This window comes from Balaenoptera ricei, chromosome 5 (assembly GCF_028023285.1).
Source record: "Balaenoptera ricei isolate mBalRic1 chromosome 5, mBalRic1.hap2, whole genome shotgun sequence".
Classification (NCBI taxonomy): domain Eukaryota; kingdom Metazoa; phylum Chordata; class Mammalia; order Artiodactyla; family Balaenopteridae; genus Balaenoptera; species Balaenoptera ricei.
In genome coordinates this window covers 30778288-30796104 of record NC_082643.1, presented here as the reverse complement: position 1 = coordinate 30796104, position 17817 = coordinate 30778288, and positions in this window count along the sequence as shown.

Here is a 17817-nt window from a genome sequence, read left to right as displayed (position 1 = left end):
TCTTTTGTTTTTTTAATTGAAGATTCAGCGATGGGGCATCTCTTACGATTTCAGTGATGCTGAAACAGAAAGCGCCTGCCCTGAACGCTCTTGAACGCTCAATCCACTGTTTTCTCTATCTGTTTTGTTCACATTACCATGTATACAATCAGCTGACTCGCCCAGGGTCCTGGGAACATACTCCCTTTGTTTTGATCTCTCTTTATTAACTGTTTGTACAATTTCGTTTCTGACTTGAGTTTAATGAACCTTTCCCTTTCCTGGCTTTATGATCTCCTTTCTTCTACCCTCCTCCCTCTCCCACTATTCTTGTCCTTCCCCCAGACCGCTTATCTAGCTGGAATTTGTTTGATTCCTCTTTCCCTTCCCCTTGTTCTATGGGAAAGCTCAAGGCTAGGCTCCCTTAAACATTTATGAACTTGGTTCGTGCTCTTGAGTCCCTTTGGATAATTCAAGCTTGACCCCAGCACATATCTTTTAAACAAGATTTGCTTTGAGTGCTGTAGTATCACGCATGTAACATCCCCTTTAGACTGTAGGGCCATACATTACACTCAAGATGCAGAACAGAGAGACTGACATATAGATTATACGTTTCATGTTCAAAGTCTAAGGAGTAGAAATACTGGGATATTCTAGGTGAGGAACATACCCTAGCTTCTACAGTGCATGTGATTTTGGTTTTAATCCACATCATCATTACTATTCTTATTACTTCTCACCCTTCAATCCAGAGAGGAATAGGAGGGGAGGAAGAAGTGAAAAAAAAAAAAAAGGAAAACAGCTTGTGATGTTTCCTATTAAAATGCCGTACGAACTTGAATTTGGAGTTTAATCGATAACTCCTAAGACATCATCTGCCTTTCATACTACACATCTGATTCTATACATCTAGCTATACATTATATTTATTTGGTCATGCATCTTGGTTTTCTTTAAAACTGTTGATACTTATTCTCTTGGAATATGTACTGTTTTTGGTGATTGATCACAGTGTAACTTGGCAGTGGTAGGAAGCTCTTTATTATGGGCTCAATTTTTTTTTTTTTTTAAAGTTCAGGCAATGAAGAATGAGTCTCTAGTGCTGCTAAGTATTTTAGGGGGTGGGGTGGGGAGTGAAGAGGAGAGTTAATAAAAGGTCAGCTAGCTTGAGTCTTGCAGAGTGCAGAGGCAAGAAAGGGGAAGAAAGTTTCCTATTTCATAGAGAAATTTTGGACAGAATTTGAACAGGGAATAAGGAAAAATACCCAAATGTAATTTTATAGCCAACTTCCCATGTCTTCATGTCTGCAGGATAACTTAAAATCATTTCATTATATTTCCCTTGCAACTCAATTTGCTGATGTTCCAAGAGAAATAGGAGGAAGGGTGGGAAAATTCCTTTTTATAGTTGGAATACACAAGGTTTATTACACTTTTTAAAATTGCAGTGCATTTATACCATAGTGTTAGCCATTATGATATATATATATATATATATTATATATATATATTTGCGTTTTTAAGTTTCTTTTTTTATTGAATGAAAGATTCTTTAAATTTTATAGTGCTTTACAATTTTCAAAAGCTTCACATACATGATTTTATATCCATTATGACATTTTTGATGACATTATCTGGGTAAATGAAATGTGAAGATCACAAGCAGAATTTCTAAGCTGTATGTACGTGATAAATTGTATGGTGCATCCAGCAAACATTTCTGTTCACAGGAGGCCACCAGATGGGCACATTCCTGTGGAATAAACTCCTTGAGTTAGGCTCACCTTCCCTGCCACTTCACTGCCCCAAGAGACAGAGTAAGACAGCAGTGAGTAGAGAAAAGTAAAGTTCAAGTGTCTTGGCTTTTAGAAGTGAGTGGATGAGGACGAGCCTAAAAGTTGGCAAAGCGGCACCTTCTCACCATATGCCACCTGCATGTCACCCTCTTCTGCTGTTGCCTCTATATTCTGGCACCTCTTCTTCCCCCAAATAGGGTTGGAATGAATGCAGGATGCCCTCTGGCATGCTTTTCCTTTTACCCCAAGATAAGGCTCCCAGGCCTGCCCTAACTCCACGGTATCCACACTGATAGTGACCAAGTTTTGCTAAGGACAAATCAGGACATGAAACTGTGACAGATAAAAATGTGCTTGTTGACAGCCAAAGAAGGGATTGAGGCCATTCAGAAACAGGATTAAATGACAGTCTAGATTTTGACCACCAGACTCCCCTGCCTTCATTCCCTGCTTTGCACCCAGGACACTGGCAGGGAAAGAGTCATAGGCACTGGAGGTCCTAGGCATCTGCCAAGCATCCTACAGCAATGCCCATCATTGGACAAACCACACACATGGAGCTTCCAGTAAGGATTTGGTGGTTGACCTTTAAGTATAAAGAGCTAACCAAGAGGAAAGGTGATTTTAAGACAGGAACCCAAACGAACAAATGAACAGAAAAATAAGTGAGGGGAAAAAATTCAATGGAGGGCTCACAAAGATTATATATATATATATATATATATATATATATATATATATATATATATATATGAGAGAGAGATTAATATCCTCAGAAAGATAATCAGTTTATATACATAAAACAAAAATAAGAGCGTCCTAAGAAACATTTATTAGGGAACTAACTCATGGAAAATAAAAATAAGGCAGAAAAACACAATTCAATAGAAGATTTAAAGGATACATTTGAGGACTTCTAGAAAGTAGAACAAAACCAGGAGCGAAAAGTGGGATAGAAAGATAAAGAAGTTAGAAGGTAATGGAAATCTGACGTTTAAATAATAGGCATTCCATCTAAAAAAAAAAAAAAAAAAGGGTTCTGAAGAACCTAGGGGCAGGACAGGAATAAAGATGCAGACATAGAGAATGTACTTGAGGACACAGGGAGGGAGAAGGATAAGCTGGGACGAAGTGAGAGAGTGGCATGGACATATATACACTACCAAATGTAAAATAGGTAGCTAGTGGGAAGCAGTCGCATAGCACAGGGAGACCAGCTCGGGGCTTTGTGACCACCTAGAGGGGTGGGATAGGGAGCGTGGGAGGGAGACGCAAGAGGGAGGGGATATGGGGATATAAGTATACATATAGCTGATTCACTTTGTTATAAAACAGAAACTAACACACCATTGTAAAGCAATTATACTCCAATAAAGATGTTAAAAAAAAAAATAATAGGCATTCCGGAAAAAAAGAACAAAAAAATGAGGGGAAACATTATCAAAGATTTATAGAGAAAATTTCAGAATCAAAGAACATAAGTTTTTTGATGCAAAATGCCACTGAATACCTAATACAATGATTGGAAAAAAGAACTATTCAGGGCATATGATTATGAAATTTCAGAAATATGGATATAAAGATCATATGTTTTTGAAATATTAAAATAATTAATTTCTATTTATTTTTTCTTTGTACTTTTTGACCCCCTTTACCCTTGTCTCCCACCTCCCAACCCCCTCTGGCAACCACCAATCTGTTCTCAGTATCTACGAGCATGGGTATTTGTTATTGTTTTTTTGTTTTTTGAGTTTCACATATAAGAGATCATACAGTATTTGTCTTTCTCTGTCTGACTTATTTCACTTAGCATAATGCCCTCGAGGTCCATCCATATTGATGCAAGTGGCAAGATTTCATTCTTTTTTATGGCTGAATAATATTCCATTGTATGAATATACACGATTTCTTTATCCATTCATTCATGGATGGACACTTAGGTTGTTTCTGCGTCTTGGCTATTGTAAATAGTACTACAATGAAAATGGGAATGCATATATCTTTTTGAGTTAATATTTTTGTTTTCTTTGGATAAATACCCTGAAGTTGAATTGCTGGATCATATGATGGCTCTATTTTTAATGTTTTGAGGAACGTGCATACTGGTTTCCATAGTGTCTGCATCAATTTATATTCCCACCAAGAGTGCACATGTGTTCCCTTTTCTCCATGTCCTCTCCAACACTTGTTATTTCTTATTTTTTGATAATAGCCATTCTAATAGGTGTGAGACAATATCTCATTGTGGTTTTGATTTGCATTTCTCTGATGGTTAATGATGTTGAGCATCTTTTCATATACCCTTTGGCCATCTTTGGAAAAATGTCTATTCAGATCCTCTGTTCACTTTTTAATTGGGTTGTTTGTTTTTTTGATGTTGAGTTGTATGAGTTCTTTATATATTTTGGATATTAGCCCCTTATCAGATATATCATTTGTAAATATTTTCTCCGTTCCAGTAGATTGCTTTTCATTCTGTTGATAGTTTCCTTTGCTGTTCAGAAGCTTTTTAGAATGATGTAGTCACACATTTATTTTTGTTTTTGTTGCTTTTGCTTTTGGTATCATATTTAAAAAATTATCACCAACACATGGACCTATATTCAATATCTTATAATAACCTATAATGGAAAATAATCTGAAAAAATATATATAACTGAATCACTTTGCTCTACACCTGAAACTAATGCAATATTGTAAATCAACTAAACTTCAAAACAAATTATCACCAAGACTTATATCAAGGAGTTTACTATGTAGATTTTCTTCTAGGAGTTTCAAGGGATTCAGGTCTTATGTTCAAGTCTTTAATCCATTTTGAGTTAATTTTTGTGTACGGTGTAAGATAGTGGTCAAGCTTTATTCTTTTGCATGTGGTTGTCCAGTTTTCCCAACACCATTTATTGATTCAGTAGGTCTGGGGTGGGGCCTGAGAACTTGCATCTCTAAAAAGCTCTCAGATGGATGCTGATACTGCTGGCCCACCAACCACACTTAAAGTACCATTGATGGAGCTCTTGGGAAAACAGCTTTAAGGGTCCTTTGGGCAGGATCCAATTCACTGCAGTATTTGACATTTAGTAATACATATCTATTTGTATTTTTCTCTTTCAGGATAGATAGATAGATAGGTAGATAGGATGACGGTTGATTTTATGTGTCAGCTTGACTGGGATAAGGGATGCCCAGATAACTGCTAAAACATTATTTCTGAGTGTGTCTGTGATGATTTTTCCAGAAGAGATGAGCATTTGAATTTGCAGACTGAATGAAGATTGTCCTCACCAATGTGGGTAGGCGTCATCCAATTCATTGCCATCCTAAATAGAAGAAAATTGGAGGAAAAGACAAATTTGCTCTTTTTGCTTGAGCTGGAACATCCATCTTCTCCCACCTCTTGGTTCTTGGGCCTTCAGACTCAGACTGGAACTTACACCACCAGCACCCCTCCGTCCCCTGCCCTCCTCCCCCGCCCCCTGATTCTTGGGCCTCTATACTCAGACTGAGTTGCACCACCAGCTTTCCTCGTTCTCTGGCTGGCAGATGGCAGATTGTGGGACTTCTTAACCTCCATAATTTCATGAGCCAATTCCTTATAAATCTCCTCTTATATGTATATATGTATGTATCAATCAATTACCTATCTATCTATCTATCACCTATCTATCAATCATCTTTCTATCTATCCTATTTATCTGTTTCTTGGGAGAACCCCGACTAATACAGATACATAGAGAGATAGAGAGATGGATAGATAGATAGAGAGATGAATGGGTAGATTGATAGGTAGATAAAATACTCATTGGAGAAAAAAAGAGAAGGAGGAAAGAAAAGAAGGAGTAGGGAAAGAGAAAGAAAAGGAAGGGAGAAAAGAAGGAAGGGAGGGAAAGAAAGAACTCAGGATATTTTCTGACCCCTTACCCAGTCATGCATGGTAAATACTGTTGACCAGATTGCCACCTGCCAAGGATGCCCTTCTTCAGGGTCCAGGTCTCTAGAATGACCTTTTTAAATTTTTTTTCTGGCCTCGCTGTGTGGCTTGCAGGGTCTTAGTTTCCCGACTAGGGATCGAACCTGTGCCCTCGGCAGTGAAAGTGTGGAGTCCTAACCACTGGACCACCAGGGAATTCCCCTAGAATCGCCTTTTTTTTTTTTTAACATCTTTATTGGAGTATAATTGCTTTACAATGGTGTACTAGTTTCCACTGTATCACAAAGTGAGTCAGCTATACATATCCATATATCCCCATATCCCCTCCCTCTTGCATCTCCCTCCCGCCTCCCTATCCCACCCCTCTAGGTGGTCACAGAGCACTGAGCTGATCTTCCCGTGTGACGCAGCTAGAATCGCCTTTCTTATTGCTCCCTTCCTGCCCATCGCCTAGTCTGATGACATCTCCACCATTCCTGCAGGTGACCACAAACACTATTTATTTGACAGAAGGACCCACAGTACTGCAGGCACCCAGGAAATGTCTGTGGACTAAGGAGCACATATGAGGAGCCTTCCAGACAAAGTTTCTCAACATCTCTGCCTCCCCCTGGCTGCTGTCCTTCAGTCCTGCCTGACACTTGTGCAGGTCAGCTTTGAGAGAAAGTTCTGGGAAGTTTGGGAGACAGAGGGGAGACTGTGGGACACTTGTTGTACCTGGGTTTGTGGATTGTTGCAGTAGTTTAAAGATGAACTATCTCAGTGGCATTTTGTGAAAGTTCATCATAAAGATTTCAATTGCTTTTCAATTTTATTTTTCAGGTGGTGTTGGATGGATGTCCATCTGAATGTGAGATCACGTCAAGACGTGCTTCCAGCCAAGATTGTGCTTCTTTGTGGGAACTGTGAGGAAACAGGAACCAAGGTTTGCCTGTTTCATATTATTTAATGATGCTTCTTTTGATTTGCTTGTTTTTTGGTTGTGGTTATTGGGCAGATCTGTGGAGAGGTTCCTCTCTGATTACAGGGTCGTGTCAGTGGACAGTACATGACACAGCTGGCTCTTTGTGTTGTCATGGTCACTGCTGACTCAAGACTCAAGGACACAAGATTATCAATACACATTATTTTTTATTTTCTCATCGAGCATGGTTTCCAGGATCACTCCTCATCTTCACCATATATACATATATATATATATATATATACATTTTTTTTTTGTGCTTTCACCATAGACACTCACTTCTGTGGACATGCCTTGGACCATGTCCCCTCCAGAAACTGCAACACCTCTGAAATCTCAAACTTTACATCATCTTTTATCTTCCTAGCACATTAGATGAAGAACCTCCTCTGCAGGACATCTGTCTATCAGCAAATCCAGCAGGTCCTCCCTTCAAGGCACATCCCCAACCTGGCAACACCTCCCCGTCTTCATTGTTAACATGTGGGTTGAAGCCACCGTCATCTCTTGTTTATAATAACTGGTCTCCCTACTCCTGCTCTCACTTCCCTAGAGTTTATTTCTTACAGCAGCCAAAGTCATCTTTTTCCAGAGTAAATCAGATCATTTTACATGCCTATTTAAAATTTTCCCACAGTTTTCCCAAGTCCTTGGAATTAATCCAAAACCCTTACAGTGTAGCCTATAAAGCTCTATCTGATCTAACACTTGGTTTCCTCCCTGACTTCTCTATCCTCTGCTAACTCCTTGCCCACTATTCAAATTTCTGGGAAGAAATTTGCCCTTCTTGCTTTTCATTAAACCAGAGTCCGTTACCTGTTTTTGTAAATGAAGCTTTATTGGATAATAGGTATACACAATTGTTCATATAGTGTCTATGGCTGCTTTTATGCTACAATGATAGAGTTGAGTAGTTGTAACAGAGATCTAATGGCCCATCAAAGCCTACATATTAACTATATGACCCTTTACACAAAAATTTTACCACTCCCCACCTTAAGCACATCAAATGTGTGCCTGCCTCAGGGCCTTTGCACTTGCTGTTTCCTCTATTTTAAACACAATTCCCTCATAACTCAAATACCTCCCTCTTTTCACTTCATGCCTTCACTTAAATTTCACCTCCACAGAGGCCTTCACTGATTATTCTATTTAAAAAGCAGTTTGTATCACTCTCCATTTTCTCATCTGATGTACTTTATTTATTTATTTATTTTTGGCTGTGTTGGGTCTTCGTTTCTGTGCAAGGGCGTTCTCTAGTTGCGGCAAGCAGGGGCCACTCTTCATCGCGGTGCGCGGGCCTTTCACTGTCGTGGCCTCTCCTGTTGTGGGGCACAGGCTCCAGACATGCAAGCTCAATAGTTGTGGCTCACGGGCCTAGTAGCTCCGCGGCATGTGGGATCTTCCCGGACCAGGGCTCGAACCCACGTACCCTGCATTGGCAGGCAGATTCTCAACCACTGCCCCACCAGGGAAGCCCCATCTGATGTACTTTAAATCTGCCTGACATTTTGTATCTCCTTGTTCATAGATGTGATAGAGACAGCTATTTAAACACCAAAGATTCATGCTTCTCTTCCACATGTACCATTCTTTCTGGAAGCAGCCGCCCAGGATTATATTTTCCAGCCTCCTTGTTTCTAGGTAGGAGCATTTGACTAGTTCTCACCAATGCAGTGTGAGCACAAGGATGTATATCCCTTTCAGGCAGAGATGGTAAAACATCAGGATGCTAGCTACTCATTCACTCTCTCTTCCTCAATAACCTTGGAGGTCATAGGTCATATAGCAGCATCACAAGGTAGGAGGAGTCTGGATCCTTGAGTTACTCTTTGGAGGAAAACTGCCAGTCTGGATCCTTGAGTTACTCTTTGGAGGAAAACTGCCAGACCAGAAACATTTACTTTTGATTTTAGCAATTTTTTTAGTGTGAGTCTGCTGCCAACAAATTCCCATCTGCGTTGATTGTCTCCCTGCCAAACTAATGGTCTCATACCAGCTGAACTACAAAGTAATCCCGCTACTTTTGTCTACTAGGTGCATGCTAATTTTAAAGGTGACTATTTCAGACCCCTTCATCTTGTGTAGACCTTTTAGCTGCAAATGCCACTTTTAGCTGATGAGCTAGACTTATGTATGTTTGAGAAAAGAAAATCAATCAACCAGGAAAGCCCTAATCTTCTTACCACCAAGCCCCTAGACCCACCAGAATGTACACCCACCAACGTCTTCTCTGTTCCCTCATGATTAAACTGATAAGGTGTCATTATCTTATCAATAGTCGAATTTTCCCATGAGCTCTGGACCCCATCCTCTGTCAAGGACTTTTGTCCTTTGTTTATTTTTCTTCTCTCCTGCATGATCAATATTTCCATCTCTACTGCCTCACTCCCAGGAGCAAACAAACTTTGTATGTCTCAACCTAAAATATAAAACAAACTAACAAAAAAACCTCAAGCCCCCTCTTGAGATGTCAATCTCTTCTAGTTATCATCTCATTTCTCTGTCCCCCTTTACAACAAACCATTTATAAAGTTATTTCTACATGGTACCTCTACCTTCTCATCTTCCATTTGTTCTACAGTCCTTTCCAATTTGGTTCAATCCAGAAAACTTCACTGACACTGCTTTTGTTAAGACCATCAGTAGCCTCTATGTTGTCAAATCCAATGAGATTAATAAGTTCTCATTTTATTTGATCTTTCAACTGTGTATAGCCAGTTATCTGCCTGTGTTTTCTTAAAATACTCTCATTTTTTGGTGTCTGTGACTTTACACCCTGGTTTTCCTCTACCTCTTTCTTAGTTTCCTTTATAAGTTCTCTCTCTTCCTGACCTCTAAATGTAGGGCACCCCTAGGCTCAGGTCTTGGCCCTGTTTTCTACCCCATCCACATTCTCTAATTAGGGATTAATTTCCAAAATATACAAACAGCTCATACAGCTTAATATCAAACAAACAAACAAAGAACCTAATCAAAAAATGGGCAGAAGACCTAAATAGATATTTCTCCAAAGAAGACACACAGATGGCCAACAGCTGCATGAAAAGATGCTCAATATCGCTAATTATTAGAGAAATGGAAATCAAAAGTACAATGAGGTATCACTTCACACCAGTCAGAATGGCCAACATTAAAAAGTCTACAAATAATAAATGCTGGAGAGGGTGTGGAGAAAAGGGAATGTAAATTGGTGCAGCCACTATGGAGAACATTGTGGAGATTCCATAAAAAACTAAAAATAGAACTACCATATGATTCCAAAATCCCATTCTGGGGCATGTATCAGGAGAAGACCCTAATCTGGAAACATACATGCACCCCAATGTTCATTGCAGCACTATTTACAATAGCCAAGACGTGGAAGCAACCTAAATGTCCATTGACAGATAAATGGATAAAGAAGATGTGGTATATATAATGGAATATTACTCAGCCATAAAAAAGAATGAAATAATGCAATTTGCAGCAACATGGATTGACCTAGAGATGATCATATTAAGTGAAGTAAGTCAGACAAAGACAAATATCATATGATATCACTTATGTGGAATCTAAAAAAGTGATGCAAATGAACTTAACTACAAAACAGATATAGGCTCATAGACATAGAAAACAAATTTATGGTTACCAGAGGGGATAGTGGGGGAAGGGGAGAGATAAATTAGAAGTTTGGGATCAACATATACATACTACTATGTATAAAATAAGTAAACAACAAGGAGCTACTGTACAGTACAGGGAACTATACTCAATATCTTGTAATAACCTATAATGGAAAAGAATCTGAGAAAGAATACATATATGTATAACTTAATCACTTTGCTGTACACTTGAAACTAACACAACATTGTAAATTAACTATACTTCAATAAAAAAAAAAGAAAAAAATTTTCATCTATATTCTGGACCCATCTATCCAACTATATACTTTTGACATGTGTACTTGTATGTACTCTTGTTTCCTCTCTTTCTTACAGTTATGTCATGAGTCCTGTCAATTCTATATCCAAAACAAACCTTGAATTCATCCTTTTCCCCAATTCCATTATCAAAACTTGAATCCAAGTCACCATCTCTGACTTGGACTATTAGAATAGACCTAGTTTTTGGTCTCTCCATTTCTACTCTTGGCACACCCTACATGAATCTTATCTTCTATAGTAGTGATGACCATGTACTTTAATGTCCATGCTTTTAGATATGTGTGCATTAAAAGAATAATATGCTTTTGTGAAAACATGGTCCCCAAATATATAGACATAGCATCCATATTGTTCCAACCTCAAATCAGAAGACTTACCCTAATAATACACAGTTTGATGAGAAAATTTGAACACAGGACTAACCTGGGAAATCTAGGCCAACAAGTTTCCTGCCATCATAAGCAAGAACTATGTGTGCACTGGGCTGTTGCCAGGAATCGTCTACTTGAACTATAACTTGCTCCTTTTAAAAGTCAGAATAAGAACACTTATTTTAGAGAAAGAAAGCTTAAAGCCTGTTCTACCCAAGAGGTAAAAATGGAACTGTTCTAGGTCTAGGCTCCATCTCCCTTTTCTCAGAATTCCTGAAAGGACTTAGGGAAGTGCAGTGTGAACAACCATAATTCCCGTGATTTTTCCATTTTGCTCTGGTGTTAAGGAGATTATATACCTTGAATCTTATATCAACCTTTGCTGTATAACAATCCACCCCAAAGCTCAGTGGCTAAAACCACCATGTATTAACCTCACCACCCTGGTGGTTACCAGTTTTGGTTGCTCACAGTCGGGCAGTTCTTCTGGACTCTCCTGGGGTCACTCATGAGGCTGCACTTATCTGATGTCTTGACTAGAGCAGGATGATCTCCACTGGCCTCACTCACGTGTCTGGCGACTAGTGCTGACCATCAGCTGGGCCTCTTCTCCAGCCGGCATCTTATCCTCATGAAGGCCAGCCTGTACTTTTGCATGTGAGGGCAGTCCTGTAACTAGAACATGAGAGCAGAAGCTGCAAGGCCTCTGGAAGCCCAGGTGAGGAAGTCACACACATCACTTCTATTGGTCCAAGCTGGTCACAGGGCCAGCCCAGATTCAAGGGAAGGAGAAATTTACTCCACATCTTTTTTTCTTTTTTTTAAATAACCCATTAACTTTAATTAATTAGTTAAATAATTAATTTATTTTTGGCTGTATTGGGTCTTCTTTCTGTGCGAGGGCTTTCTCTAGTTGTGGCAAGCGGGGGCCACTCTTCATCATGGTGCGCGGGCCTCTCACTATCGCGGCCTCTCTTGTTGTGGAGCATAGGCTCCAGACACGCAGGCTCAGTAGTTGTGGCTCACGGGCCTAGTTGCTCCACGGCATGTGGGATCTTCCCAGACCAGGACTCGAACCCGTGTCCCCTGCATTAGCAGGCAGATTCTCAACCACTGCGCCACCAGGGAAGCCCTACTCCACCTCTTGATAAGGGAGTGGAAAGTCACACTGCCAAGTGCTAGCATACAGGGATGGGAGGAATTGTTGTGGCCATCAGTGCCCACAACTATACAGCCCCCGTACTTTACTTCCTTAGAGAAATACTTTCTCTGAGTTACTTCATGTGTATATATACCTGTATATGTATGTCTTAGTCAAGTTGGGCTGCTATAACAAAATGCCATAGACTGGGTGGCTTGTAAACACAGAAATTTATTTCTTATAATTCTGGAGGATGGAAGTCTGAGATCAGGATGCCAGCATGGTTGGGTTCTGGTAAAGGTCCTCTAGCATCCTCATGTGGTGGAAAGAGGGCAAGAGAGCTCTCTGTGGTCTCTTTTACAAGGACACTAATCTCATTCATGAGGGCTCCACCCTCATGAATCAGCTCCCAAATGCCCCACCTCCTAAAACCATCATATTGGGTGTTAGGATTTCAACATATGAATTTCGAGGGGACAGAAACATTTAGTCCATTGCACTGTGTGTGAATATATATGTAGATATGTGTGCTGTAACTTGGAAATGTACATGTATGTATATATAACATACTTATAATGTACATAAATATAATTTACTGATGTGTAGGTATATTTTGGTGAACATATAAACAACATCTGGACAGGAGTTTTCTGTGGATTGTTTATTATGTTGTCCAAAGTCATTTGTAAAAGGATTTCTGCAATAATACTTCTTAGAGGTTGCTTAACTCCTAAATAAATATTTCTTTTGTTCAAAAAAGAAATGCATAATTCATCACTGACCTTTGTTTACTTTGGCTTCTAGAAAGCAGCCAAAAGTTCAGAGTTGAACCTAAATGTCACCACTCATTTTTGATATTAGCTTAGATGTAATTGTTTTCTACTTAGAATTAGTTTCCTTTTGTTTTTAACTTCCCTATTGTGTCCATGTATTTCTTATAAGCTACTTTAGTCATTTTTGAAATGAGACAAGGTGCAATCCAAACATTTAAAAATACATGAATGTGCTTTTTGTAGTTTCACTTCAGAGAGTGATGTTAATATATTCTAGAAAGACTGGAGAACCACGTTAGGATTATTTCACATTGTGAGATTTGTAAGGTTAGTTTATGCAATAAAATAGTTCAAATAGTGGAGGCGAGTTCCCCAGAGAGCTACTGGGCTCAAATGCCTATGGTTTAATGCATTTGTTTTCTCACTCTTCACAGTCAGTCATCTACAAGAGCTCATGGTGAGTCATCCTTAAAAAACAAACAGTCATAGACTTCATATCTCCATTTTCAATCTGCTCTCCAATTAACCCCTTTCTCCTTTCTAACTCAGAAAGGAGTCTTCATGGAGGAAAATATCATTAATTTGGTTATTGGTCAATATTAGATTATTATCTCACATATAAAAAGTTTCCTTAAGCAGAGATATTTTTTTTCAGCTTTGATTCTTGACATTACTTTCAGGTATGTTTTCTGAGTTATCAACTCACAATTCATACTTTTGGCACGTAATATTTTTCTTTGATTTTCTTTTTCTCTTCAAAAGAATCGCTCCCAATATGTTTTTCCATGTAACATTGGCATTTATATTTAAATGTGCATTCTCTCGCCCCTTTTAGAATGGAAATGCAAAGAATTCAAATGGGTATGGGGGTGAGGGGAATATTGTGATTTATAATAAGAAATGTAGTGCTGTTATGAACATTGGGGTGTATCTTTTTGAATTACAGTCTTCATCTTTTCTGGATATTTGCCCAGCAGTGGGATTGCTGGATCATATGTTAACTCTATTTTTAGTTTTTTATGGAACCGCCATACTGTTTTCCAAGAGTCCATCAGCAGATGAATAGGAAAAGAAAATGTGGTATATATATATAATATTACTCAGCCATAAAAAAGGATGTAATATTGCCATTTGCAGCAACATGGATGAACCTAGAGATTATCATACTATATGAAATAAGTCAGACAGAGAAACACAAATATTATAAGATTTGTCACTTATATATGGAATCTAAAAAATAATACAAATGCATTTATTTACAAAACAGAAACAGACTCACAGACATAGAAAACAAACTTATGGTTACCAAAGGAGAAAGGGAGGTGGTGGGAGGGAGAAATCAGGAGTATGGGATTAACAGATACACACTGCTGTATTTAAAATAGATAAGCAACAGGGACCTACTGTATAGCACAGGGAACAATATTTAATATCTTGTAATAATCTATAACAGAAAATAATCTGCAAAAAAATACAACTGAATCACTTTGCTGTGCACTGGAAACTAACACAATATTGTAAATCAACTATACTTCAATAAAAAATAAGAAACATATATATATTAATACACACACACGCACACACACACACACACACATTTGGTCTTCGTGGCACACAGCTCCTAAAACCTTTGTGATTTCTTAAATGATAAGAGCAAGGGAGCATTTTCTGTTTAATATTTGGTCTTTTGTCCTCAGATCCTGAGATAGCTCCAGAGAGATAAGATGAAAAGAATGTCTTTTGTTTTTCATAAGCCCCTTTCAACCACATCTGAGTTTATGTTAATGAGGCGATTTTTGGAAAGCACCTAGATTACCATGCGATGGGGCTAGTTGCCAGGGGAAACAACCTTGTGACTAGAGAGTTGGAACTTTCACCCACCCCCTCACCCCCCTTCCAGGGAGGAAAGAGGGACTGGAGGTTGAACTAATCACCAATGACCGATGATTCAATCAGTCACGCCTATGTAATAAAGGCTCCTTGATAATCCCTGTAGCACCGGGTTCCAAGAGCTCCTGGGTTGATGAACACGCGGAACTGCTGGGAGGATGGGGAGCCTGGGGAGGGCATGGAAGCTCTGTACCCCTTCCTCCATACATTGCTCTCTTTGTCTGATCCATCTGACTGTTTCTGAGTTGTATCCTTTATGATAAACCAGTAATCTAGTAGGTGGTCAACCTAAATAAAAAGTCAAATTACCTGAAATTGACTTTATTCGGGAATAGCAGAGGAATTGCGATTCGGAAAGAAATGCTGCAGCAAGCTCCAGGAGGGTCCTTTGAGGATGTGGGGCAGGCTGTATTTATAGGCAAGGAGTGCAAAGAGGAGGAAGTCCAGCCAGAGGCCAAGGAGTGATTTCATTGGCTAAGAGGATGGGGAGAAATTCTTGGCGGAAGTTCATTGGACAGGAGACAAGTCTTGGTTTTAAGGCGTTTACAGAATATCAGTCTCATCTCTTAAGTTTCGTTTCGTTAGGGCGCATGCATGAGATTCTCCATTTCACATGCTCCGGTTCCATTTTAGATTGAAATCCTTTCGCAAAGTAAACTGCTTTCCGGAGTTCTGTGAGCCATTCTAGCAAATTATTGAACCCAGGAGGGGACTGTGGGAACCTCCCATTTACAGTTGGTCAGTCAGAAGCACAGGTGACAAGCTGGACCTGCGATTGGCATCTGAAGTCGGAGTGTGGGCAAGGGGGCAGTTTGTGGACAGAGCCCTTAACCTTGGGATCTGACGTGAACTGCAGGTAGATGGTGTCAGAATTGAGTTGAATTGCAGGACACCCAGCTGGTCTGTAGGGAATTAGAGAACCGCTCGGTGGGGAAAAACCCTCACACATTTTGGTGGCCTGAAGTATTGAGAGTAGAGTCTTTGAGGGGAGATTTTTTTCAGGGGCTACAGAAGTTTAGCCATTTAATAATTTGAGCACACTTTGCATATTCTGGGGTGATTTATCTGGCAAACTCTTCTGTCAGGAGCAAAGTTACTAACCTGTAAGGAAGCAGATTGTCTCGATTGCCTAACATAGATACAAGTATCCTCCCTGGATTCTCAAACAGGCATTTGACGAGCCCATCTGCTGTTACTTTGCTCACATCTCGCCAGGATTGTTGTCTAATTTCCCAGCCCGGAAACAGATTAAAGTGGCAAAGTAGAACAAGGCGGTGAGTGGCTTAAAGAAGGTTCACTGAGAAGTTCAAGAAGTTGGTTTGATGGCCTGATGATGACAGAAGCAGAAAAACCAAGGAAAGCAGACATACAAATGCAGAAAGCATAGCGACCTCAGGCAATGAGAATGATCACAGATAACCCTGTAGTAGCATTAATCTCCCAGGACGGCATTCCATTCTCTAAGGCACACAATTTACTGTTCATTACTGTGGTCCTGAGTTGCCAGAAAAATGTTATGCTGTATTCAAGTAGTCAATTTAAAGAGACATGGAAATATTTCCATCAAGTTTTTATAATAATAATAATAATTATTATTATTAGTCTCTGTACCTTAAAGTCTGAAGTTCAATTAATGGGAACATTCACTGTATTTTGTGACTCAGTTATCATCCTTGGCTCACATTTTAATGGTGCGTCCGCTATATGCCAGGCACTGAACTAGGAGCTGGATCCTTAGTGGTGGACAAAACACGTGCCACTGCTGTCTGGGTGGAACCTGCAGGACAGACAGTTATTAAACAGGCAAACCTCCCAAAACAACAACACATAATTTAACTTGTGTAAAAGGCTAGAAGAGAAAAGCACATGGGTTGTAACAGAGCACCCCAAGGGTGGGAATGAGGAGGTATAGAGCATGATTGTTCATTTAGAGTCACCAGGGAGGGCCAGAGAATCCCGCAAACAGGAGGAAGGCAGGACTGTGAAAAGGGGGAGGAAACAGAAACAATGGGCAAGGGATTGAGATAGTAAGAGGCTGGCAAGGCAGAGGAGCAGCAAGCAGGATGGTGTGGCAGGAGAAGGTCACACAGAAGGTCAGAGGGAGAAAGGGATGACTTGGATTTGGAGAAGATCATGGAGGGCTTTGCAAACCACACTAAGGAGTTTGGGTTTAATTCGGAGTATCAGGGGAAGCCTTTGAAGGATTTCAAGCATAGCTGTTGGATAACCAGCTCGACGTGTTTTAAAATACTTTAGTTATTTGTGTTTCTCTTTGCTTTTGCTTGTGTTTGTAGAAATGATGAAGGGATACTTCCACAAATGTGTGGTGCAGAAATGAACCCAAATCTGGGGGGCCCCCAATCTTAAACAGTTTGGGAGGGCCTCTTTAATAAACAGAACTCAGAATTACAAATATGAAATGAGGGATAGAGTTGTCCTTGGAAGGGCCCCATGCAAGTGAGGGGCTCTGGAGCTTAAGCTTCATCATGTCACGACGTATCTACTCACTTCTGGTATCATGCAAAGGGTTTTTATAGATATTCCTGGCTTTAGGTGGTAACCAAAGTCAATTATCAAGTTTGAGAGTGGCTTGAAACACCATTCTTCAGAAGTCCTGTCCTTTTTTATCCCTTCTTCTTTTTCCCCCTCTTGTACCCCATCATCCAATGCCCTCTGACTTCAACAGCTCAGATTAAAAGCTCTTGCTTTTGTGATTGTTTTAGAATTGATTTGGAGTTTTTCTGTTGAACTATTTCATCCTTCCACACACATGTATACATCCTTTCTAATAGTATCCTCTGAGGGTTAGCATGAGTGGGTATCTGAAATGGTATGGGACCGGGAGATGGGATGCAGAAAAGGTGATGAGATTCATGTATGGTAAGAGTCACGTTTTAGAGGTTCCATTTTCCGAAAAAAAAAAAAAAAATTACTGGAAATATTCCAGGAGACCGTTACAGTGATGTTCCAAAGCTTCACTTTTTAAGATCAAAGATCCTGGAAAAGTGCTTTATTGAGTCAGAGCCCCTGCCTTTTCTTTTGT